This window comes from Homalodisca vitripennis, unplaced genomic scaffold (genome assembly GCF_021130785.1).
Source record: "Homalodisca vitripennis isolate AUS2020 unplaced genomic scaffold, UT_GWSS_2.1 ScUCBcl_1894;HRSCAF=6086, whole genome shotgun sequence".
Lineage (NCBI taxonomy): Eukaryota > Metazoa > Arthropoda > Insecta > Hemiptera > Cicadellidae > Homalodisca > Homalodisca vitripennis.
The window spans coordinates 57,438-85,137 of record NW_025778006.1 but is presented as its reverse complement, the minus strand read 5'-3'; the positions used below and the strand labels follow the sequence as shown (position 1 = coordinate 85,137).

General features: G+C 33.9%; 1 pseudogene; it reads right to left on the bottom strand.

The window, feature by feature from the left end:
- LOC124371714 overlaps positions 1–27,700 on the bottom strand; it is an 85,647-nt pseudogene that overhangs the window by 2,692 nt on the left and 55,255 nt on the right.

Here is a 27,700-nt window from a genome sequence, read left to right as displayed (position 1 = left end):
GAGAACATAGAAAATTTGTAGTCTTAATGTCACCTCTGACAATTCATTTTTCATTTCATTCCATGATACTATTGGATATTTAATCTATTACAGGATTTAAAATAAAAAACCAGTGTTTCCAAATCACACCATGCTGAATACCAATCCTAAGTTTACTTACTTAAGCCTTAGAGCTCAGCAGGCCAATACTTATGTCGCCAACTAATATGTTACAGAGCTCACCAGTGCTCACAGATTCACCATCAAGTAGGTCTCAAATATCGTCAAAATGTATGCTTATTTCCATATTTTGAATGTTTAACCCACCCTAATACACCATTATTAAAAATATTCTACAGCCACTATGACACTGACACTCGGATAATAAAACAACGGAAAACAATATTTATTACGATATATGCTGCAAATAGTGAAATATCAATTGAATTCCTTCTTAGGCTGAGAGGTTACAGCACTTTCCAGCCACACACCTGGGTAGGGATTACAAATCTACTGGTTTACACCTGTATAAGAGAATGTGTGTGTCCCCATTTTATCATTTTGTTTCACAACTGATATGCTTCAGCCACTTAATCCTCCGACTTATAATAAGAAACTCTCAGAATGATACACTGGTTTTTGTCTTTGCGCAGCAGATTTTTTGGGTATTTTAAAAAAAATATGTGCTAAATGCTAGTTAATAAGTGTTATGTACTACTTTTTGGCAATATGCATCCATATTGGTGTTTGATGAATTCTTTGGGCAAGAGGAACATCAGATAATGATGAATTGTTTTCACTGCCACTATCAATTTTCACAACCCAACTCACATTCCACTGGTTTATAATCATACAGACTACCTGACAACAAATATGACAAAGAAATTTCATCATGCTGATATGCTGAATTGCTGATATGCCACTTTTATTATCAGATTTTTATTTTCCAATTTTATGCTATTATTACTTTTATCATCCAATAGTTCACATATATAATTTTGAACAAGGATCGCCCATTTCACAGGCATAACAATCAAGTGTAACCAACTAGCCAACATTAATAACTAGCAACGGTAGCAACAAAGATCATCAAAGTCGTGCAACGTATCACCAACTGCATAGTCCGTCAGCTGTTTGCTGTGTGGCATGTGGATCGATATCAGCTGACAATGGGTAATATTATGAATATAAACTATATAAAAATGAATTGGTATTTATGAGTAGAGGGATTCGACTGGTGCAAGTTATGTCTTTAAAACTTAAACGGTTTTCACGTAATAATAACAATGGCTGTGCTGTCTTTATCAGTTCACAAATGATATTGATGAACGTCTGTGCCGTCGGTCATCAGTTGGAGGGTTAACCACAGTTACAATCAATAACTTTGTTACCATTTTTGGTTTAATTTTCAAGGAAGGTCAATGCTGCAGTCAGTCACAGTTTTTTTGTGGTATTCTGTTAGGGGAACCTACTAGGCAGACCATGTTTTTTCCTTGCCATTTTATGCAATCAAAATCCATTAAATTTGAGGAAAACGTTCTGAAAGTTCTGTAATTGTAACGAAGTTTCACAAACCAGTCTCAAGGCTAGGGCTACCACAGTGGCCATCATCCTGAACATTAGTATGGCCATTATGCTATTTTTAAAAATTAGTAGATCATACCTTACTTTATTTTCACTTATTATTCTTTATCTGAAAATAACACACAGTTGGCAATAAATTTCAACTGGGTTTGTGATTTTAGCTAACAAAAATCTGATCAACGAACACTCTTACAAGTTCGGTATTATCTATTGCAGTACACATTTTAATATGACATGGAGAGCAAAGTAGGAGTACATTGCCGCAGATGTATGTGTAATGCATATAGAAACATTTGACACCAAGATGGTGGATCTAACTTGGTCTACCGCTGCAATAGGCCAAAACGTCTGATACTTTCTGGACAGTTTTGGCACTCAAAAGTACCAAAAGGTATAAGTAGCAAATTTAATATTCAATACTATAAAAGAAGTACCTTTTAATAATTAAAATAAGCACTGTGATTAGAGTGGATAAATCAATGGCTTCTTGAACAAACATTTTATAATCAGAAATTCTGATTTGGGTTAGATCATGGAGCTTGAGTTATTTCACTAACACAAATTACTCTCCGATGAATCCCATGATGATCAGGATTATTTCTTCCTGCACTGTTTGCCTGCAAATGCCAGAGATAACAGGTTGATGCAACAACACTACAATTACTCTACGAGTTTAGAAATAACTCACTGATGAGCCTCATGATGACCAGATGCACTTCACGCTGCGGTGTTCGTTTGCACACATCAGAGATGTCAGGCTGCCGCATGGACAGTTCACCGATCACAGCGGTCAGCAGGTTCTCCAGACAGGCTCGGTCTCGTTCCTCATTACCGTCCAGGTCTGACGTCAGCATCAGAACCACACCTATGACAGAATGTTAAATTTTAACTCTTTCTTACTATAATTTTACCAGTTCTAACTGAGCAAATGTATAATTAAAATTCTTAATAAATTTTTATGGACACTTTTCAGAATTCACATTGTGATGTCATAAATATTAGCTTAACCAAGAGCCATTTTGCACTGAATACACACACACATTTTGGTTTGTCTTGAAGGCGATTGAGGAATTTTGTAAAAGAAAGTGATTGTCAGCCATGCTAATTAAGGTAGAGGTCAAAATAAGATCGCATCAAAAGGTTAAAAAATATGAAACAATAATTTTGTTCCGAGATCACGTTTTTTCTATTTTGATACAAGTAAAACTGACATCAGACATAATTATTAGTTATATCACAAATAGATAAACAGACTGAAAGTCAGCACTTTTATGGGTTTGAATTGAGTCAGCTAATTCTGATTTCAAATTTATTTACGTGTCTAAAAGTTAGTCTTGGTGGCTGGCGTGGGCTTTTTGTCTTGTTTCCATTTTGTTTTTGTTGTAAACACAAAACCATTTTAGCAAGCTATATGGGACTAATTGTTATCGATGTCTAGGTAATGTACTTGATGTCAATTGAGGTATCTGTACTTTTATATCGAACTGGAAATAATATTGTTAAAATAGCATGTAAATTATTTTTATTTAGTATGCGCTTTTTGTTTCTGAATGCGTAAAAAAGGATTTAAATTTGATACTTTTACTTCTAATGAAAAAAAAATTTAACAAACCTAAGGCTGTAATTAAGTTGTTCCTTCTTTAGTACACGTACAACACGAATATCACATGTGTGACAACTAAGATAACTGACCTGCATGAATGGTATTGCTCGTACTCCCCCGACCTCACTGAGTCGAGGTACAAATTGTATCAGCTTCTCCAAAATGCTGAGTCTGAGGTCGTGGAGTTTGGTACCTCCCTCGTTGTCCACCTCAGCTTCTGCCTCAACACCGTCAGGCTCCTGGTTCTGTAAACCACAAATAGTTCTAAATTGTATACTTTGAAAAGTGCACAACAATACTAGTGCACACGAATAAAAAACTATCTAGTTAAATTTCACTACAGCACTTGCCAAGTGAACAAATGTACAATATACTGGTACAGTCTTACTAATTAATTAGCTTTTAAATCTTTATGAACACGTTTAACAAAATTATCAGTCTATAACTAAATCAGTTCACAATAGAGTTAAAAGAAAAAATTGTCTGACAAAAAACAAAGAGACACTCTTTTTGAAGTTGTGCAACTTGTAAGATACAACTGCAGCTATAGCTCCAATGGAAAAAATAATATTACTAAAACATTTTTTTTAGGTATGCTTACTTATCATTATCGACTGCATAAACTTTGAATTTTTTATAAAATCTCCCTTCTCAATATTTAATAAATATAGCCTAACAAGCCCGAAATGTATCCAAAGTAGGTCTAAAGCTAAATGAACCCAGGGGAAAATGAACAAAAAACTTTGTAACACCTAGCAAATGACTAAAAACATGGACCTAATGGTATTCTAGTGTTTTTTATTATCTGTATTCATGCAATTTTAGTTTATTACTTTTGGGTGAAATAAAAATTAATAAATTAATATTTTAATTATATATTTAACAAATTAATATTTACAAACATACATAATACAGTATGTTATAAAAATGATGTATAAGCCGTTTTGAAAATATTTGCTTTGTAATGTAAAGAACAAAAGTTACATTTCAGAAAAAATATTAAAATTTTAAAATAACAGACAATAAATACTGTATGGGTAATCTTTAAATGACATTCTTACAGGGTTAAACTACTGTAAAATACCTTTACAACTTCCTAGTGGCATTCTTCAATTAAAAAATTTTAGGTGTTTTCAAAAGTATCGCGAAATTTGTGTATTTTCAAAAATTATTTATTTATTTGTGAATATCTATTTTGTCCCCTTCAAAGTAATCCCCCTGGTATATTATACACTTGTGCCAACATTTTTTCCAATCTTCGAAGCACTTCAAAAAATCATTTTTTTGTATCTTGTACAGCTCCTCCTTCGATGCCGTCTCTATCTTGTCAATCGTGGCGTAGCATCGTCCTTTCATGGGCCTCTTCAGTTTCGGGAACAAGAAAAAGTCACAGAGGGCCAGATCTGGGGAATACGGTGGCTGCGGTACCATTAGTGTGATGTTTTTGGCAAAGAAGTCGCGTACAAGCAGCGATGTGTGAGCAGGGGTGTTATCGTGGTGCAAAAGCCAATTTTTGTTTTTCCACAAAATTTGGACATTTTCTGGCAGATTGCTTCGCGCAAATTGCGCATAACTTGCAGGTAATATTCCTTATTCACCGTTCTACCTTGTGGCAAGAACTCATGATGCACCACGCCCCTGCAATCGAAGAAAACTGTAAGCAAAACTTTCACATTCGACCGAACTTGGCGTGCTTTCTTCGGTCTTGGTTCGTGCGGCAGCTTCCATTGAGATGATTGAGCTTTGGTTTCCACGTCATAACCATAAACCCACGATTCGTCACCAGTTATGACCCACTGGAGCAAATTTGTGTCGTCGCGGACAGATTCCAACATCTCATTAGCAATGTTCATGCGATGCCGTTTTTGATCGAAATTGAGCAATTTTGGTATGAATTTTGCGGCGACACGTCTCATGCCCAAATTATCGATTAAAATCAAATGGCACGAGCCAATCAATATGCCTAGGTCCTCGGCAATTTCTCTAACGGTGATTCGACGATTTGGCCAATACCATTTTCTTCACTTCATCAATTTTTTCGTCTGTTGTTGAAGTGCTCGGGTGTCAGGCACACTCTTCGTCGTTCACATCTTCTCGGCCTTCTGAAAACATTTTGTACCACCGATAAACATTGCTTTTGTCCAAAGTAGCTTCTCCGTATGCTACAGTCAACATTCAGAATGCATCCGCGCACTTAATTTAGTTTTTCACACAAAATTTGATACAGGTCCTTTGTTCTATTTTTTTGAATAGGTAAAAAATCGAAGACATACCAAAACACGTGCAAGCAAAGCAGCTGTCAATAATTAACTGAACATTCAAAATGGGCGAATCGTCAATAGAAGGAAGAGACATATGTACCAACATAACGCCACAAAAAAAATCGAAATTCAAATATACGTAACCCGCGAAAATTCAAAATTCGCGATACTTTTTGAACACACCTCGTACAATTACAAGATGCTATGAAATCTTTTCTATCCTGGTGATCTTTTCTAAATAATAATTAAATTTTCTTATAATGATGGTTCATAAAGTGCTGAGAAAAAAAATAACAATTTTCAAGGTAACAGTTGGAAACGAACAATCTGTTTCAGTTTACTTAGAGATTACCACAGCGATCTACATGAACACAGCCAGCAAACTTGATGGCCAAAACTAGGAAAGTACCTGGAAGCCGGCGGGGGCCCCCAGGGAGCTTGTCTCACTCCGAGCTCCCACCAAGTTCTCCTGGATGTTATCCCCATAGGCTGAACTACGGCCAGACATGCTGTAGTTGTGTTCTCCAGTGGATGCTGTCCCACTCCACTGCCTCCGCTCTCGCTACCACCCTGTAACCGCAGATGTTTGTTTGTATGTCTTTGGTAAAAACCAATTCCTCTTTATTTAGAACAATTAGGAAATCTAGACTGAACTGGTGAAACTGTAACTATTTGTTAACTCGCCTCGAAGGCATTAATTAAAATGATAGGAGAACAAAGAGGATCAACCAAAAAAATATATAAGCTGACAAGTAATTTTTGTAAAAATGATCTTGTGTAGTGATGTATTGATCTTTCTCATAATTTGTAGGTTATCCACCCAAAATGAATGTAAATCACTGGCAGAAAATATTTAAACGGTCTGAAGAGAATGAAGAAACGTTGGGTGTAGAGCAGTCAGTACTTCTGCTTGTTAATATTAGATGTGATTAGAGATAATATACACTTCTGGACAAAAGTTTGGCGCCAATATTGTTTTTGTATAAAAAGTGTATTACAGATTTATTAAGTAATGTTAATATGAATATTTCTCTTTAATTTTGTAGTGAGGAAAAATCATACAATTATAAATTTACAAAATCCATTTTATTCCAAATATTTGAAAAACATTATACAGCATCATATATGGTAAATAAGATAAATCTTGTTTTAGTAGGACTACAAATTATTTTGATGATCTGGTTTAATAATTCATTGTTTTTATACGCATCTCATGTTTACAAATTTTGTTCTTATTACCACTTGGAGTCATCGTCTCATTACAGTAATAAGATATTGAATATCTTCTTGTGCTAATGCCTTCCACTCATCAATAACTGTGTTTTGTAAGGCAGCAAAGTTGATGGAACGCTGTTTTCTGGCTCTTAATTAAAAAAAAAAATGTCTCATATGTGTTCTATAGGAGTTCAGACACTTTGGTGGCCCTTCCATTGTGTCTATAACAACCTCCCAAAGGTGGGAAGATGAGGAAATAAAACATTATCTTTTACTCTGCCTTCTCCAGATGCGCTGACATCTATCTAGAGAAGCTAAACAAATTCTGGTCTCGTCTGAGAACCTTCTTCAAAATCATTTCATTCCAGTTGACATTTTTAATTGAGCAAATCTATGTCTGGCCATTTAAAGACGAGTGGTGAGGAGAAGACCTGCGGTAGGTCTTATGCTGCTCTAATCATCTTCTCTAAAAACATCTACGTACTGTATGATTCGTTATGTACCCTGCAGCTGATTACTGGTCTATGATTCTTGATCTGCCCTCAACTGGCCTTCTGATGTCATGTTACTGTTTCTAGAAATCACCTTATAGCTCTCCTAACCGTTGAATGACGTACTCAAAATATCCTACTCTCTTAGCAAGTGTCCCTGTTGATTCAAACATTTTCCTTAGCAGAAGTCAAACGATAATGAACATCAATTTAAGTCTACATACTGAAGAGCTTATTGATTTCAAACACTAATAGCTCCCTACAATTGAAGCTTGTGCACAAGAATAAAAAATGAGTTAAGATGAAAAAACTGCAAGAATTACATTTATTTGGAATTTGGACAGCAGATTATATAACAAATAAAAAATATGATAAGGGAGAACTTTATCAGAAGTTTTAGTTTCTTTAGAGGACACTCTTTGGTTAGTGTATTAGCCGTGATAACAGGTCCTGCACAATTGTAATTGTTAATTCTCGGGGTGGTGCGAAACTTTAGTCCAGGAGAGAGTTAATGGATGGTTAATGTCTTTTATTTTGTTTCTGACCGAATATGGATGAAAAGTGTACTACAGACAAAATTAGATGGTCACAACTTCAAGTAAAGTATTTAGGTTATTTTTGTACCTGTTCGGCCGTCCGGGGAAGTGCGCAGCGTGCTGCCGTCAGTAGCGGCTGTGGAACCCTCATCATCACTGGCTCCGGCACTGGCCGTCGTGTCTGAGAAGTGACCGGCCTCCTGACTGCCTCCTGCAGGGTTCTGTACTTGCCCCAAACTCTGGGTAGCCAACACCTGTAAATTCTATCATTTGTAACTTTTAGTAATTGAACGATACAAATGAGGATTTTTTAATGATCACATCTACGTAACCTGAATATAATTTAATTAATTGTTACAGTGAATAACGAAATTTGAATCTTTTATGATATCATAATTAAAAATACAATAGACACAATAAAAGTGTCTGGTTTTGACACTCTTTGTCTTAATTGTGTAACACGTTAAACATAAAAACTCTTCTCCACAGCACTCTTTCCTCTCTGCCTTCTCTATTACACAGTAACAAACAACGTAGTTACATTACTACGATGGGTATTTTACAAATCTTAACATACCAGAAGACATTTAACAACCTTCTTTTCACCATTACATTGTTGGTTTCTTATTAGTGCAAATTATTATTATGATACTCAATGATACTCAATGATACTCATTTATTACCGGTAAAGATTACATACATTGTCACATTGAAAAACACAATATTGTACATTTCAGTTTTAAAAGCAATGTAATCCTCCAGTTCGTCCAGATCTTTAAAAGAAGTGATATATTAAATAAATATATCAATTAAAACAAATCAATTAATTATTTAAAAACTAATTACAATACAGATAAAAGAATTTCCCAAAATCAACAACAATTATCTAATTTATAACTAATCCCAAAAAACTCATCCACTTCATAAAGTGGGTGTTCCAAAAGGAAAAATCCAATTTGTCTTTTGAAAGTACTAAATGGCAGTGATCTTAACCCATTTGGCAGTGTGTTCCATAATTTTGGTCCAAGAGATAATGTTGCTAATGAATATTGTTTGGAAATCAGTTTTTTGGTTACAATATTGTTTGCACCCCTTGTGTTATATTGGTGAATGTTTTTATATGTTAGCTTGTTTGACGTAGCCATATAAAGCAAAAGTTTATACACAATTAAACAAGGGACTGTCATAATATGAAGTTCTTGAAATTTTTGTTTACATGAATCCTTATAGCCAATACCAGAAATATAACGTACTGCTTTTTTTTGTATTAATAAAATTTTATTAATGTTCTTCTTAAATGTATTTCCCCATATTTCAATACCATAAACTAACTGAGAGTAAAAAAATGCATAATATACCATTTTAAGAGCTTTTTCGTTGCAAAATTCAGACAGTTTTCTCATCATAAATATTGCTTTAGATAACTTTAAACAAAGAGTAGTTATATGGTCATTCCAATTTAAATTTTTGTCGATAATCAATCCGAGAAATTTTGTAGAATCAAACTTTGGTATTACTAAATTGTCAACTGCTATTTGAATTTCAAAGGAAGATTTTTTATTTGAAGTAAAATTGAGAGCTGTTGATTTATTTGCATTTACTGTTAAAAAGTTTTCATTAAAGTATTGCACTATATTATTAATTTGTATATTTGCTATGATTTCTAAATCCTCCAAATTTTTGTGTTTATATAGTATAGATGTGTCATCTGCATATAAAATTGTCTGGTTAGGATTACTTACATTTCCAATGTCATTAATATATATTAAAAATAGCAATGGACCAAGAACGGAACCCTGAGGCACACCCCACTTAATGTCTGATCTTTTAGATGTGACTTCACCCTGATCATTTTTTATGGTGACAAACTGTTTCCGACAGACCAAGTAAGATTTCAGTAAATCATGAGGTGTCCCTCTTATTCCGTAGTTTTCTAATTTATCAAGCAAAATATTTATATTTACACAGTCAAAAGCTTTTTGCAAATCCAGAAACACACCACAAATAAAATCACCATTTATCATTCCTTCCATTATTTCATTAAGAAATTTTATTATGGCTGACAAAGTGGATTTCCCCCTCATGAATCCATGCTGATTTACAAAAAGTATGCTCTTAGCTTCTAAAAAATCAATTAACCTATTACAAATAGCTTTCTCAAAAAACTTTAGAAATAACAGGCAGAAGTGCAACTGGTCTATAGTTAATAATTTCTGAGCAGTTTCCCTTGTTTTTAAAAATAGGCACAATTTTAGAAATTTTTAAACTGTCTGGGAAAATTCCTGTTTCAAAACTTGTATTAATTACAGATGATAAAGGTCCTGCTATAACATCTGAAATATTCTTTAATAAATCAGTAAGTATTGTGGTATATCAGGCAATATCAGTAAGTATTATCTATCTATACTTCCACATTGCCGTTCGTTTGTATTATTTTTTAATGGTTTTTGAAACGAATAGCTTTTTACAGAGGAAACATTTTTGATTGCTAATAATTCTAGATAGAGTATTATATATATGTTTTTAATAACAAATTATACTAGTTTGTTACAACCAACGTAAGTCTTTTCAGGAGTTTTTAATGACATTAGCAACTTTATTGACAGGCGAGTGGATACACAATATGCTGGATTTAGAACCTACTCAGGTCATGGCTCTACATCCAACACTAGGTGAAGACTGTAAAAGAGTATTACCTGCAGTGCAGGACCAGCCAGATTGTGCAGGTTGGCCAGACCGTGTGTGATGCTCTGCAGGTTGGCGGCACCCTCATGGTCTTGCAGGCTGAGGGCTATAGCCAGCTCCACCATGGTCTCGTCGTCTGCATCAGGGGGGATGTCCAGTAGTGGGGGGAACCCTCCGGCTCCCAGTAGCACCTCCATGTTCATCGGCACTCCGCTAGCTGCTCCTAGATACAGTATATGTCACTATTAATGTAATTACCTAGACAAGTTTACACAATTGTCAACGATGATACATGACCTGACACAGCACTAAGGAGAAAATAAAATGTTTGGCAATTTTAATGTTTCAGTCCTTATACAAAATGGTGTAATGATCAAACTGTGGTTATACAGGGTGTCCTATGAGTAACCTTTGTTAGCGAGCTACGGCTAATGAAAGATTTCACCAAATTTTCTAAAAAAGGATGGAAATTAAAGCGAAACTAGCGTTTTTATGGCGTAAAGATAGTTGTTAAATTTATTGGATATTATGTAAAATGAACTGAAAAATTTAATAAAATACGTCCTGTAAAACCAACCATTTTCTGAGATATCAGACAAAATATGCAAACTTCGGTCTCGAAAAGCATGCTTTTTGTTTAGATTTGAAGTACATTAACTTCATTAAATGGGTAATAAACACGCAAACTTTATAATCAAAAACTTATAGATTATGTAATTCTGAAGAGAATAATGTAAATTAGGCCAATAATAAAAAAAAACACAAAGTTTAAAAAAATGTTGTTTAATTAAATCAACATATACAACAAATAAGACAGAAAATGCAATATATATGAAATCTATTACTAGCTGTAGCTCGCTAACTAAGCGTTTCCGGAGATATGTTTATAAGAACTTTTTTCATTATTTTGATGAGAAGAAACCACCTGAGAATTCTGTCGGGTTATTGTGGGAGAACCCTGTATTGACAGCAACTCAACTTTTTAACCCATTGCGGATTGTATTGTTTTGGCGCGCTGACACAAATTATACTAAAAATAATATAATTTAAATTAAAAAATAAGAGGTTTTGTACTTTAAATTCTAAAATAACTTGGTTTGTATAAAAACATTTCAGAATGTTATATCGCTTATTAATTAGCCGAGGGTAATATAAAAAGATATTTTAACTAGATATATGTACAAGGTACCAAGCTTAGTTGCTCTAATACGTATAACGTTGAAGAGAGTGGACTATATTAAAAAAAGCATAGACACTGCTACATGATAAAGAGGGAAAAGCACAAACCCTAGAATAAAATAAGAAACAAGAACATAGCAATGTATTGTTGATAGGTTAAAGGTCACCTGGTTTTGGTTACATCAAACCCACCTGGGCCTAGGATGTTTTTTTGAGTACATATCTACTTCAAATACAAAATTAAATTATCCATAATTCTGAACAAATATAGTGTAATAATGTTTTATTAAACAAAATGTTGTGGTGTATTAGGTAAATACATCTAATAGTTATCATTTTGCAAAAATTATTATAATATGTAGTAAAACGTTTTGAAAAAGCCTATTACCATTTTGAAATTATGTCTTTTATTTGTACCACAACTATTTTCACAATTTTTACCTGTTTCATAATTTTTTTTTTCTTTGAGGCTGGATTCGTCATACAGCATTGGTTTGTGTGTTTGTGCCAATAAATAAACTTACCCCATTTTAAACATAAATAATATGAACGAGCAAATATTGACAAAGTTATATTAACTCAAAGATTCTATAATGTCTACTTCAAAATGTATATAGAATCTTACAAGTTTTAGCTATGGTTCTCCATAAAAAATGAAGAAAACTAAATAGAATTGTTATAATTTCTTTTATACTTGAATGTTGCATCAAAATCAAAACACGGACTTTTGTTTTGTTTTTGATAATATTATATCCAATATAATATTTTATATGTATAATATAATACATATAAAATATTAATATTTTGTATGTGTATTATATTTTTTACAAGATTATATCCATAATGCTGTAATTATTTAAAAATAAAACACACTTATACATTTAAAAGGATTTTACAATAGTGATTTTAAAAAAAAGAAAGAAATTCTAAATGTGAAAATAACACATTGGTATTGAATTCTTAGTTTCTTCTTGCACGGTTATGGATTGCAAATATATATTTGTAAATTTATTCCATGATGACACTGAATAATACTGAGCACATGCCACATACCTGAGCCAATACAAGTAGTTACAGTGTACTAAAATAATCTCAAGGTTTAGACCTACTCTTCACAGTTTTCTAAACATTTATCCAATAAACAACATGAAGTAAAAGTCTACTATGGAAACTAATTAGGAGCTTGAATCAGTCTGCAATTATTTTTCAATGGGTGTTTTTGATACAGTGAATAACGAATTTGAATCTTTTATGAGATCATACTTAAAAATACAATAGACGCAATAAAAGTGTCTGGTTTCGACACTCTTTGTCTCCTAATCAGACAATGGTAGAGAACAAACCAGCATCTGGAGCGAGCAGGACCATGGGCTCCACGGCATCCACCTCAAAGTGTGCCTGGTCAGCCTCAGAGGATTCCTGGGATGGCTGGGATACTGGGCCTGCTTTCTCCGATTCTACAGCTCCTTTACAACAAATTATGGTACTTTCAAATAAATTACTTTAAAACAAGTTCAATACCTTATTCGTAATTTTATTGTAAACCAATGACAACATAAACCAAACATAGAAAACAATACAATTGAAATAAACATTTTAAACAAGTATTGATTTCAATGGAATACATTTATATATTAATAAAGTATTATTGTTATTCCGCGCTTTAAGGATTATATATATATATATATAATTAGTTTTCTGTCTGAAAAGTTAAGTTTGACCATGAAAACCATTGAATTTTAAGATATTTTACACATGAGAAGAGCTATAATTTGATTATACATGTAATTTTATATAAATGTAACAAATTTTAAAGCTCTAATATCTCAAATAATAAATCTGTGAATACATAATCCAATTACGTATATTTGCTAAATCAAAGTTTTTGTCATGATTAAAGCAAAAACCTCGTATCCTACTTAGAAAACAAAGGTGAAATCATACTTGCACGAATATGAGAGTGCCTTTCAGATGAAATAAACAAGTAAAGGAATACAGTACATATAGAATACAAAAATAATATTGTTGTGACTTGTAAATCATTAATGTATATTACGAAAAAATTATAGAAGACTGCAGGCAATGGATCACACGGCTGGTCTTTATCGCTAAGTTATGACTGGCAATAAATCACACGGTTGGTCCCAAAAGGGTTAAAACGAATACGGCATAAAACCTGTGGCTTTCCATCACTAAGAACCTGAGAGTTTGATGGAATAAATGTTTAACCATATTTTAAGGTACGCTCTTTCACGTGAAGATATATTGGGTTGAAAACATACTGCTTTCTTTGTGAACACATCTTATATATATCACCAAAGTCAATACCTTGTTAAAGAAAACGTACCTGGCGTACTGCAGTGAGGAGGACTGGGGATGTAGACTCTACGCCGCTTCAGCCTCGGCCTCAACACTCGGATGAATGCCTGCTTGGCACTGAAGCTGACACTGGTGTCCTGACACAGCAGCAGACTCAGGTACAGTCCTGACAGCCAGTGAGACAGTACTGTCGCTGCTATCTACCAGAGTGAACGCATGGATGATCTCGACGATACAGTGAGCAGCAGCCTCCACGTGGGTCAGGCCTGACAACATTTATTCATTCATTACCCTACTCTAAGATTCTTCCAAATTTAATCAGACTTTAATATTAACTTATGTTTGTGTGATTTTCACTTTTCCTCTATGATTAAAAGAGGCTATTTATGGTAATGCAATTAACTATCAAATAGTTTTTTTTCAGATTGTTTTACCTTAACTCCCAATTTCTAGCTGAGATTAACCTACTAAGACAATTTTTAGAATGAGACACACCTAGAAAATTTTAAACTATAGAACACATTCTTCTGATGCAGGAGTATAATTTTATTCTAAGAAGTTACATTTCAACAGAAATTATTCTGTGTTGTTCTATCTTTAAGTAGTTATAACTACATTACTTTAATTTGCAAAAAATGTATATATTAATTCATTAATTTTATAAATAGCAGAGAACTATCCAGTTTTAAATTCCAAGCATATATTTATAAACTTCTATCTTCATTAATGAGCTTATGGTTCTTGGAGTATTATACTAGCTGAGATATTTATTTTTACTGAGATATATTTTGTTTATGTAAACACAGTTCCCGTTATAACAAAACTTGTACAACAAACTAAAGACCCCCTGTTTTATAAATCCGGATTTTATTAAATTTTTGTCTTTTCTACACTTTACTTGTATTGTTACTAGAGAAAAAAATCCAATCTAATTAAATCCAGAGACTAAAATAACTTATATGTAACGTTACAACAAAAATATTCATATTCTCTTTAAAAGTAATATGTTAAAAAGTTACCTGGAACGCAGACTGAGGCCAGGGCAATGTTGGAGGGGCGAACCGCATGTAGTTTCCACAGTATGTCTGTCAAACTGATAGAGAAGTTCCTTTGAGTTTTCTGAGCCCTTGACTTGTGTGTCTGCAACAAGACGATTTAGATTTAAAGATTTACTGCTTTGGAGAATACTCTCAGTATCAAAGATTCAAATTTTAAGTACTTCGTACTACTTGATTCAGAGTCTGAGAAAATTTACACCTCTGATCAAGAAAATTGCAAACCTTATAAAAGCTAAACAAACGATGAGTACCAAATAGAGATAATGGAAATATATAATAGTCTAGCCATAATGAACTGCAAATGCCAAATTCATTGACCATAAATGAATGTGCATTCTGAGCCGATATGCAATCAGCTGGGTGTTGTGGCTAGAATGTTTTCTATCTGGTCACGACAACCAGTGTGTTTTGTAGCTACATTCCTAGCCTGTGCAATTAATTAGGCAATCTCACAGCAATCCAATTAGTATGTGTCAGTACTGAGTACAATTAGGAAGGAGGTACTATAGGCCAAAGTTGTGCCCTCTCCATGAAAATAAAAACATAACCATGGGCTTAGGAAGATTGATGAGTATCTACTTCACAGCAAACGGCACTACTTATAATTTTCAGTAGTGTTTTCCAAAGGATATTGACCAACTTCCACATTCCTTAATCAAGATTCCTATTCCTATTTGACAATGTTGATTGCTTGAATTTTTTGAACTGGGTTGTCACATCTCTTTCTCTGTAGGTAGGTTGTAATTTATCTACTGTTGTTGAGATATTGTTGCCGTTTTGAGTTCAACCCAAATCTTCAGAACATTTCTGGTGACTATTGACTTTGGCTTGTTCAATATTGTGTGACTATTAGCCGTACAATACCTTCAATAGTGTATATAAAGTTTATAAAATCTTAAATCATTGCACTACATTTTTGTTACTGCTCAACAATTTCAACAAATTTTAGACACGACGTATTTAACGAAAAGCCTTAGATCATTAGTTCTATTGTTATACAAAAGTGAGGGTACCTGAGCTAGGATCATGAGTGATGGTCTTGGTCAGGTTCTGGGGCCGAGTGGTGGCGATGGCCCGAGTCATCAGAACCAGACGGTAGAACGCCTCAGCGTCCAGGTCCCGAGCGTCTTCCACCTGCTTCAGTCCTGCTAGTGACTTGGAGATGTGGTTCAGCAGCACCTGGTCCTGCACAGATCATCCACCAGATTACACAATGTTAGAGAGGCTTAATCACTAAACCATCAACAATTAAAAAGAGCATAGTTACCAAGAATCACTAACTTTATTTGACATAAGTCATTATACAATGTACAAGTGTTAAAATGTGTCATTTTATGGTGACTTGAAAAAACAATATTTACTATCAAAACGTAAAAAATAAACTTAATACAGAAAATATATAAAATTTAAATACCATAAGGCGATTTATTACAAGTTCTGTAAGCTGATAAAATTATGGAATAATTAGAGCTGGAAAAGCCTATACAGGGTGTTTCCCGAGAGGTTGGCACCACTTCAGGATATGGTAGTAGACACAAAAACAAGCAAAAAAACTTCATACGAACATCTGTCATATCTCACTACGTTTAATCCATATGTGTTTTTTTACTATTAAAAAACTACATATCTTAGAAGTCATTGGAGTAAATAACATGAAACTTAATATCTCAACTGATCTAAACAAATTTTGTATCGTTAGTTTTGTAATTAAATTTGAAACAAATAGTTATTCAATCTTTTCGTATGATTAAAACATTTTGGGTGTTAAAGTTTGAAAATTTTAAAATGCCAACCATTTTGAAATGGAAAGTGATGAGCTATTTAAATTTGTTGTACTGTCGCCTTTTATTAGCCATAACTGCCAAGTTTCATGTTAATTGCTCCAATGACTTCAAAGATATGATTAAAAAAAAACACACAAAATATGGATAGACAGACACCAAACGAAGTGAGATAGGTCATATGTTTCATATGAACTTTTTTGTTTGTTTTTGTGTCTACAATCACATCATGAGAGTTTTTAACGAGATTGGTTAGATTGATTTTAACTACAAATCCTTTTTATAGCTTCCAGGTACATTAGATTATCACTATGCCTGTGCACGGACAGAGCTTGTTATATTCTTGGTTGCAAATAACACAAGTATCTATGTGTTAACCTTGTAATTGTGGTAAGACTGGCGGGTGGGGTGGAGTGCAGCAAGCACGGATTTGACTTGTCGCTGCACGCATGTAGCCGTGGGTAGAATGAGCAGGTAGGAGATGAGAGAAGTGAGGTTTGACACAGGTACTACATGACCCTTGTTGGCCTGGTCACTACTCATCAACAGGATAGTGCTGTCCAGTACCTCCAGAATACCGCAAACCATCCTGCAATAACAATTTACAGTAGTTCACCAGGCCAGACTATGGTTGGTTTATACTCATAAATCAATTTAAATCCAATTCCAATAGAAAGGTACTGTAAGTGTACCGAGTTTGCTAAATTGCTATTTAAGTAAAAAAAAGAGTATAACTAAGCATACATTTAAACAATTACAGACCAATATCTTCGTTGGAGAAAAACCACAAAGCTCATAAACCAAAAATATAAAATCAAAATCATAATATGATAGGGATAGTTAACCATTATATATATATATATATATATAATATATATATATATATATATATGACATATTTTTTATCTTTTAAAGGAATGTAACTATGCAAACCACAAATAAAAATAAGATTGAATAAATCATACTTGTACAACATAAATTTAACTGATTTGTACGAATTCAGTCATATTTCGTGAAAAACAAACTCTTTTACAAAACCAAAATAACTTTTCTTCATATACAAGGGCTATCCAGAAAGTACATTACGGTTTTATATTAACAAAAAACAAAGTAAAATAAAAGCATTTTATTATTTACATTTGAAAGTGACACTAAAATACATTTTTAAACATAGTCACCATACAAATTTAGGCACTTATCATAGCATTGAGTTTTAAAATTCTAGCGTAAAAATTCTGCCTCCTGAGACTTCAACCAGGTAGTCACACCCTCCCACAGTCACATTGCCATCATCAAAACGCTGCGTCGCAAGCCACACACCATGAAATTTAAGTAAAACTTAGTGAGAGGTCTGTCATTGTGAATCAGCGGTCTTCTTTAATCTTCTCATCGACTTTAGAGACAATATCATCGCTCATAATGCTTGGCCGTCCACTTCGTTCGTCATCATGCATATTAGTTCAGCCATTTTTAAACCTAATGCACCACTGACACACCCACCTTCAGTAATCACATCTTTCCCATAAACTTCAAAGAGTTGCCAATAAATTTCAATTGGTTTATTGTGCTTAGACAACAAAAAACTGTATTACCGACCACACTTCACAACTGGTGGGATTTTCAATTACGTCACACATTTTCAACTGCTATTGCAAAACAACAAGGAGCAACAGTAACCTCTCACTAGCACGGCTGGATAGTCAATGAACGGAGAAATACCCTGACATCAAAATGGCCACGATAGTCCCACCCCTAGCGGCTACAGAGCAAAATGTAATCTACTTTCTGGATAACCCTGGTATATTCAGCATTTTATGTGGCATAAAAAATAACAAGATATATTGTCGATGCATACCACATTAATAAATAAATTTGTAGCTCACATTATTTGTCTCTGGTTTTGCTCATTAATTTAAAGCTACTTTGAAATAACAATCTATGCTTCATTCAGCATTGGAAGATTTAACTGAATGTAATAAAGCCTAAAAACTGTGAATACTACTTTTTCATGTTTATTAATTTAATCCCAATATATATTTTTACAATACAGACAACCCAGATATCAAATCCTCATCTGCATCTTAACAGAAAGTCTGATAAATTAAGGATTGATCAGATACTTACGCAGAGGAAAGTCACTTACTTATCCAGTGATGTGATGGGAGGAGGAAAGTTGGTTACACTGTCTGCGGTCTCAGTCGTGTTGCCTGTGGCAGCTGGGGTTGGCACCACTGTGTTACTGGTCACTTCCTCTGTTTCTTCAGGCCACCCAAAACTGTCCTTCGACTTGGCATACCTGCCACAAGATTAGTAGGGAATTGTATAATATTTCAACTTTTATACTTGTATTATCAGTATTAAATTAAACTAGTTCACTCTTATAATAAACTATAATGAACAATTTATAAAATTTCTGCGGATGTAGTACAGGAAGGGTGTGATCTATAGACTATTTTATGTAATTTTATAGAAGGAGCTCTTCTTATTGTAAAAAAAAACTATAGCAGTAAAATAAATGTACAACTGTCCGATAATTTTAAATTGTGAATTTCTTTTAATGCAATATTTGATGTCATGTTTCAGTCTTTTATACCACAAAATACAGAAGCAATAAAAACATACTAAAGCAATATTACTTTTTAAATTGATTACGTTTGTTACGCATTTATTTTACATTTTTCATAATATCCTTCTTGTAAGTGAATTCCAGCTAGTAAATTTGAAAGTATACATCGCTTGAGTCAGATTCCAGATTATGGAATCTGACATAAGAAAATCGGATCATAATTAAGGGAGATAATATGCTTAAAAAAGAGGCCTAAACTACATATATCCACTGACATTATGTGATAGCATTGTTTGTGAGCCACAACAATCAGCTGTTTTAACTTTAGTTGCTCAAATCAGCTGATTATAACATTCCATTTTTGAACAGTGGTCATAATATCCTAACCTATTGCAGAATTTAGTGTTCTTTGATTGAAACATAAGAAAATAATAATGGCAGCTATTCGAGTAATTATGGAGTTTTTTTAAAAGTTTTAGTATGATATTTTCGTTTTGGGACACCCTGTACTTAAATTAGGATCAGCGAATTTTTCACATATCACTGGCATACAGGCTTTATATTTTTAACTTGCAATAAAAAAGTGTCTGGAAAGTATAGGGTTTAAAAGTTGAACATTTCAAGTCTAGTAGAGTTTATGGGAGAAATTAGACTAGATATGATCAACCAGAATAACTAGCAACCATATACCATTATGAGCCAGATTTCTCTACCCAAACTCTACCGATTCAAACACTACTGTATCTTCAACAGATGATATAAATACTAACACTTTAATGGAGTCCACCATAGTGACACCTTCAGGATCCTGGGATGGGCCGAAAGTGACAGTCAGCTTCTTGTCGGCCTGCAAGCTCTCTTCACGAGTGAGGGGCAAGTCGAACCATCGGTTACGAGCCAGGCTGGTCTGTATGCTGCGTCCAAACACCTGCAGTCGCACAGTGCGTTAATAGTCAGAACAGATTGTTTATTAGTTTACAAATTTGAATATAAATTTATTTATGCTTTCTAAAACGCAAAGATACAAAGTTTTGAGCATAGTGCTTCAGGTTCTTTCTTGCCAACATCAATTCACCAAGATCACTAACCAACTAAGTGACACAAAATCATTCCAACTTCCAAGTTAATTGTAATAAAAGGAGCAGAACTGTAGGAAACAAGCATACCTCAATGTAACCTGGCACGCGTTGAGTGTCCTGGTTGCCGAGCAGGATTCTGATGCCTGTGATGACATGAGTGGCATCATTGTTCACAATGTCGATGTTGAAGCCTGTCGCTTTTGTCGATACAACATACATGCCTGCAATGGAAAGTCATTACAGTGTACTATACATTGATGGAATAAATTTTCTCGCTATGATGTTTACTATCTATATATACTAATGACCAAAACATAATGTAAAAATTACTAAATTCTGGGTTTGATTGGGGAAGTAATTTACGTACTGGTGTGCGTGGATGTGAATGACCTGGACTTAGCCGTAGCCCCTATTTTCTAATACTACACACACACACACATGGGCGTATATATAAATAAATTAATTGTAATGATATTTAAATATAAATGTAAATTTTAAACTTTTATTAATAATTATTTCATGAGAACTTATAAAAGAACTAAATAAGACGTAAACAACAACAATTTTATCAGTAACAATAATAAATATAAACAATGAATAAATAATAATATTAAAAAAATCAACGTACTAGCAGAAACAAAAAACATTTAACACTGAGATAAACAGATATGTGACAGACATATTAAAATAATCATTTAAAATACTATGAAAACAATTTCAGGAAGACAACTGAAGCATTTTAAAGGAAATTTTCGTATTGGTGCAGACAGTGAATCATAGTACAGTCTCAGTCCCATGATTGGACTTTTCTAATATGGCAAAAGGTATAATTAAACATCAATTTTGCGTATTTAATGGGAATATCATGAATATGTGCATGATCATTACCTGTAGTATTGAATCTGTTCTTGATCTGTAAAGCCATTGTAGATCTGGAGTAGATCATTGCCACCGAACTCCACATCATTCAGGAGAGTGCTGTGCTCAAAGAAGTCCACTGGGAATGTCACTGTCCCTATAAACAATGGCCTGGTTAGAAAAATTCCTATTTGTCTACAATATTAGTACATGAAAACATTCTATTTTATGAGACTAAAAACATAGTTTACAACACATAGTCCAATACGCATGATTGTAATGTAACGTTTCTGAGGATTGACTTGAGGAGATAGAATGAACTCAGTAGAGAGAAAGTCGAGGAAGAACTGGTGTAAGGATCAAGAAAGAGGACCTGAGATGATTTGGTCATTCAAGGATGATAGAGATCATAGGTTTTGAAAGAAGGAACATAAGAAAGGAATGGAGGAAAAAAGAATAAATAAATCTAGACACAGTTGATTCAGAGGAGCGAAGTTTGGCTTGTAGTGAATATGGAAAGAACCTCTGAGGGTACTGAAATAAAGAAAACTGGAAGATAGAAAATATTGGGGGGCCACCAAGAAAGGCTAGAATCTATTCAACATTAAAACAATAATGAGTATTTATAATTCAAGTAGCATATTCAATAAAAGAAGTTTATAATAGCTGACAGATAAAAATCTCTACTAATTATACTTTATTTTTAAGCAAGTCAAAACTACCTGGTGATTTGTTTCCTTTGGGAACTTTCTTCTTCTTAGCAGACTTCAAATTGGACATTGTGCTCACAGCCTGGATAGTGGGAGATAGCCAGAAGCCTGTACAAAACATAAACCACAATTAAGGGTTTAAATTACATTAAAAAATGTCTTTGTATTAAAACCCTTGTGACTTCCATCAAAGATACAACACAAAAAATAATTTACTTGGCATACTAAAAAAAAACATTTTTGTTAACTTCAATGTACTTAATACAAAGACGATTTTCTGTAATGCAGAACCTTTTTAACCAGAGAAATTTTGTTTAAGGGGTAAATTTTTAACACCAATATGATTAATTCAACTAACACAATAATCACTCAACTACAGATATCTAGTCATGACAATTTGCATTTTCACCAATCACTGATCACATTTAAACTGAAATACTTTTACATTTTATTGCTTTAACTTCAGAAATGCGTAGCTCTTGTTATGACAATAAACATTTGCAGCAATCTTTCTCAAATTCATGTTACTAATGAGGCCTACCATCTCTTCAGAGTGATAAACATTAAATAAGCATTAAATAACCTCTTAGAAATAATTTTTCTACACTAACCAGATAATTCTAGCATATAGCACACACCTGTTTGCTCCATGGAGGCCATGTAGATGCGCAGGCTGCCGTCTTCACACAGCAATATCAGGGTGGTGCGCTGGTCACTGCTGGAGGACGGGTGTCTGATTGCCACTGTGTCCATGATCTTGGCCTTTGCTGGCACCACCTTGATCTCCTGGACCATCACACAGTCGGGCTTCACCATCAGGATCACTGGGTTATTTACCTGTCAGGACATGCACGTTTGTCATAACTCAACTCAAGATTTCTTTACTTGTCTTTAAATAACAAAAAAGTTACAATAGACATTGTCAAAGTATTGTCGTAGTCAAACCACTTTATTCCATAATATGTACAAGGTACAAATAATAGCATCACTAAAATAAAATAAAATACTAGTATTAATTTTAAAATATAAATAAATAATGGTAAAACTTATATCTTAACAATTTATCTTCCGATTCTTTAAATGAATTAATCGGTTTTTATATTGAAATATTCCTCAAAGGAATATAAAGACAAATTAGTTAAATAATCCTTTACTTCTTTTTTTAAACTTAAAAAGATCTGTTTCCATTATAAATTTTGTTCGTAAATTATGTGAATATCTAACACCTCTGTAATATGTATTCTTTTTGTAAATTTCGAGATTATGTTGATTGATATGTATATTAAAAGAGTTTTATATGTACGTTTATTAGTTTTTAGCATAGGATCAAAAAATTGTTTTACATAAATTACTGAATGAAATATGTGTAAACCCTCAGAGTTCCAAGTTCAGAAAAAATATGTTCAAAAGAATCTGTATATCTTAAATGTTTCATGACTCTCTAAGATTTTTGTTTGTAGGACCAATCTAAATATCTAAATTGCTTATCGTTGTTGCTCCATAAATGCTTATTCCGTAAGCTAAATGTGAGTGGATCAATGAGAAATATACTAATTTAAGTGTATTTAAATTACCAATTTTTGCAATTTGTTGCAATGCATATAGACCAGTAAACATCTTATTTGTAACATGATCTACATGTTTATCCCAAGCTAAATTTTTGTCTATTATAAGAACTAGAAACTTTGTGTGGTCTACTTGTTTAAGTCTGCCATTGTCTAGAAAAATGTCACAGTTGTAATTTAACTATACCTAGACCAATATATGATAAAATTTCAATATTCTCAAGCTTCTGACCAGAAAACAAAACATTTTAATCATCAGCATACCGACGGCACCATTTAACCCCTTCATCATCCCTGACAAACCTACCATGATAAGAAGTTTTTAACATATCTATGGCTACGGAGAGTGTTCAAGTTACAGTAGAATAATTCAATTTGTCTTTACAAATTATGATAATTTGTGAAGTGCCTGATGATGGAATCTTTGATTCAGAAAGGCCTTGCACAAAATAAAAAAATTGTCTTTGTTAACACAATAGTTCAAATATATTAAAATGATGTAAATTATTTTACAACAGTTGCGGTGCTTGATTATCAAGGCGTCCAACTCATTTTCAGTAATAGAACGAGAGTTGAACAAATGGGCAAAAGTGGCGAAGAAATATGGTTTAGAGATGAACATACAAAAATGTAAAGTAATGAAAGTAGAGAGAAGGGAAGGAAATAACAAAGACGTGTTAGTTGAAGGAAAAAGACTTGAAAAGGTGAAGGAATTCTGTTATTTAGGAAGTATCATAACAGATAGGGGCACAATAAGAGAAGAGATAGGAAACAAAAAGTATTGATGTATAAATCTTATTTCCAACCAATTTTATTATATGGAGCAGAGACGTGGACGTGGACTAAAAATGATTTAAGCAGATTGCGAGCTGCAGAAATGAGATTTTTAAGAGGGATAGAGAAGATTACAAGAAGAGATAGAATAAGGAACGAAATAACCAGAGAAAGATTGAAGGTAGTTTCACTGCAAGAGACAATGGAAGGAAGAAGAATACAGTGGATGAGGCATGTGAAGAGGACGGGAGATAATAGAATGCCTAGAATAGCACTGGAGAAGAAGGAAGGAGGAAGAAGACCAAGAGGAAGACCGAGAGGAAGATGGGAGGACCAAGTGTGGAAAGACATAGAGAGAAGGGGACTACAGAAAATACAGGTGGAGGAAGAGGAGACCTGGAATGATAGACAAAAGGGGAGGAGGCTGTGTACGACGACCCGTGATAACGGAAACGTCTGATGATGATGATGATGATGAATTTATAAATATGGAAGAACTCACTAGTTTGCATGACTGAGCAGACGAGGCCAGGGTGGTTGGGCACCTCGCTCCATTGGCACAGTGGCTGAGGTTGTTGACTGGTGGCCGTGTTGTTGGCCTTGCTGGTGCTGGGTGGCGGGCGACTCAGCTGTATCTGGAACACGGGTCCGAGCACGCTCTCTTTGCTTTTCACCGGTGCGATGAAGCTACGGCCTTGCGCGTAGCTGAAGAACAGCAAGCACAGCGTGTGTGAGTAGTATACGGACACTCCGCCTGCGCACACTTGCCCGTTCACATCCTGCAACAAATTGAAATGTCTCATTTAGCTTAGTATAATTAGGCAGTTACTATTGACTCTAGATCTATCAGAGCCGAAGAATTACTTTAGTTCACAACAAATTACAGGTAAATTTTATGGCTCAAAGGTATGAAGCTTGGTTTCATTTAATTCTATTCATAAATAGCTAATTTTTCCAGCAAACTTATCTAAACTTAAATATTCTTTCCTAAAGATATACAAATATACAACTTATTAGATCAACAAAAGGGTAGAATTTGTGACCAAGTTATAATTGATGTGCATATAAAATCAAAATACACGGTTTTTACTAATTATTGCCGATTTAGGTTTATAAATACATTCAACTGAGTGGAGAAACAAAGAGAAATAATCCATCATTTAACCATTTTGGGGATCAGGGCCAAAAATTTACTACATTCAAAAAATTTAACACCACCATTTTGGGGATATGCCTCATAGGCATAACTGTTGCCTATTACCAACTATTTTTTCATAGAATAATAAAAAACCCACAACTAAAAGCCCAATAAAGATAAGAAGCTGTTTTTAGTACCAAAATGTGCAGAAATAAGTTGACTTCAATAAAATAATGTTTACATTTTCAAATGATCTGAAAATCTTTGTAACAAGAAAGGTACACAAAAGAGCTTAAAACGTTTTTTTAAAATTTAAAATAAGTTTTAGATTAGTTCATTTTTATATACAGAGTGTTCATAAAAGAGTGTTGCAAACTTCTGTGGCTGATAGTATTCATAATTAAAAAAAGTTATATAAACATAGGTTGAGGTCTATGTTAGAGAGTATGTTGTTAAGAGAATTTTTTCCTTTAAAATATAACATATTTTCAACTATAATGCAAGTGCAATTAAGAAACTTGGCTATCCAATCACTGTGTGTATGAAAAATTGAAACCATTTATATCAATATTGATATTTTCCCTGTTTTAGTGAGAGAATAAGATATTGACATCTTACACTGAATTGTTGCAGCTCCAACAACTAGAAGATGATTAGGTAATACTTAATAAAAAACTTAGCTATTATTGAAGACAAATATTATCTTTTGAACTTACTTATAAAAGCTCTTACACTGAAAGTTTACAATTTTTTAAACCCTTATTCAATAAAAAATTAACCTTTGCCCAAATAGTATATCCTAGAAACTAATTGTGTGATTTAGATGCACTCTGGATTAAACGGCTCAACAATAGTATCAACAGAAAAGAAACTCTTTTCATAGGTGAAGAACAAGAATTAACATTTAAAAAATCTCTATTTAATGTACCTTGATCTCCGGGTGAGACACTTCCATTGTGTTGGTGACATAGAATGGCCCGTGCTTGGCAGAACTCTCTTCGTCCATGTCCTGGCTGTAGATGTAACCAGTAGATGACATCAAGAGCATCGTAGGTTTCTCCTCCTACAACACAACAATACACAACACATGAAACATGAGGAGAACCAAAACATGATCGAGAACTAGAAACTTCACAAATTGAAGAAACACAATAAACACCAATGTAGTGCTGTTATTGAAATGTGTTTAATAATGCACATGTTACACAAATGAGCATTCTTATTTACACATTAGTAGTTTATTATATTATTTATTTACTTTAATAAGACTTTTTAAATTTGTTATTTTCAGTTGTAATCCCTATTATTTTATTTAACATCATGCCCACCCATTTGTACTGTAATGTATCTAAAAAGTATTTTGTTTAAATATTTATTGAAGTTTGAGTAGAAAGCATTGAAAGTTGTCTGTCCACAAAAATCATACGAGAATCTAGTTGCTGTACCTGAGGGCAGATAAAAGTGACATCCCTGATCTTGCCGGTGGGCACAAGGAAATAGTACTGTGGACTGAGAACGTCACGGCCTAGATCGTAGATCTTGACAAAGTCGGCGGTGACGAGAGCTAGAGTAGTCTGGGAACCGGGCAGCCAGATAGCTCGGATGATGAAGTTGCCTGTCTCCAGCTGCGGATGCAACACCAGGTGTTCAGCCACCGAACCACAGGGGTGGAACGTCAACACGTGACAGTCCTGGAAATGTGTGTCAGTTCATAAGCATCGGATACAAGAACATGTTATAAGCGACAAGGAAGAAATTTATTCCAAAACTGGAAAGGTGAAATAAGTTGAACAAGTGTTACCTTGAGACCACAGACAGCAAGGAAGTCCTCATTCCAAGGGTTGCCTGTGAGTGACAACACTGTGAAGGGTACGGAAGCCGAGGCTAGACGAGTGAGAGTCAGCTTGCGCTTCGACGAGTCAGCCTGCTTCAGCAGCGCACTCAGCTGCAGCACCGTGATCTTGCCCTTTTCGTGGGATACTGCTGTTGACAAACCACACAGGCTAGGCCAGTTCAACTACATTATGAGGTATTCCAAATCAGAGCTACCTTTTGGAGAAAAATCAAACATAATAACAGATGCAAAGAAGATGATCAACTAGTTGTAAACATATGTCATTTACAATAATCAGACTGCCATTTCACTTTTATTCACACCATTCAATATTTATTGAGTGTTGTAAAGGTATGGAACTATCTAATAACTTTTTAACGTTTAACATATAAACAGTGAATCTATGTATATCAGCTATATGTACACATACATATGTATTCCTGCATTTTATCAAGAGAACAGTTAATGATGAGTCTGCAGAAAAT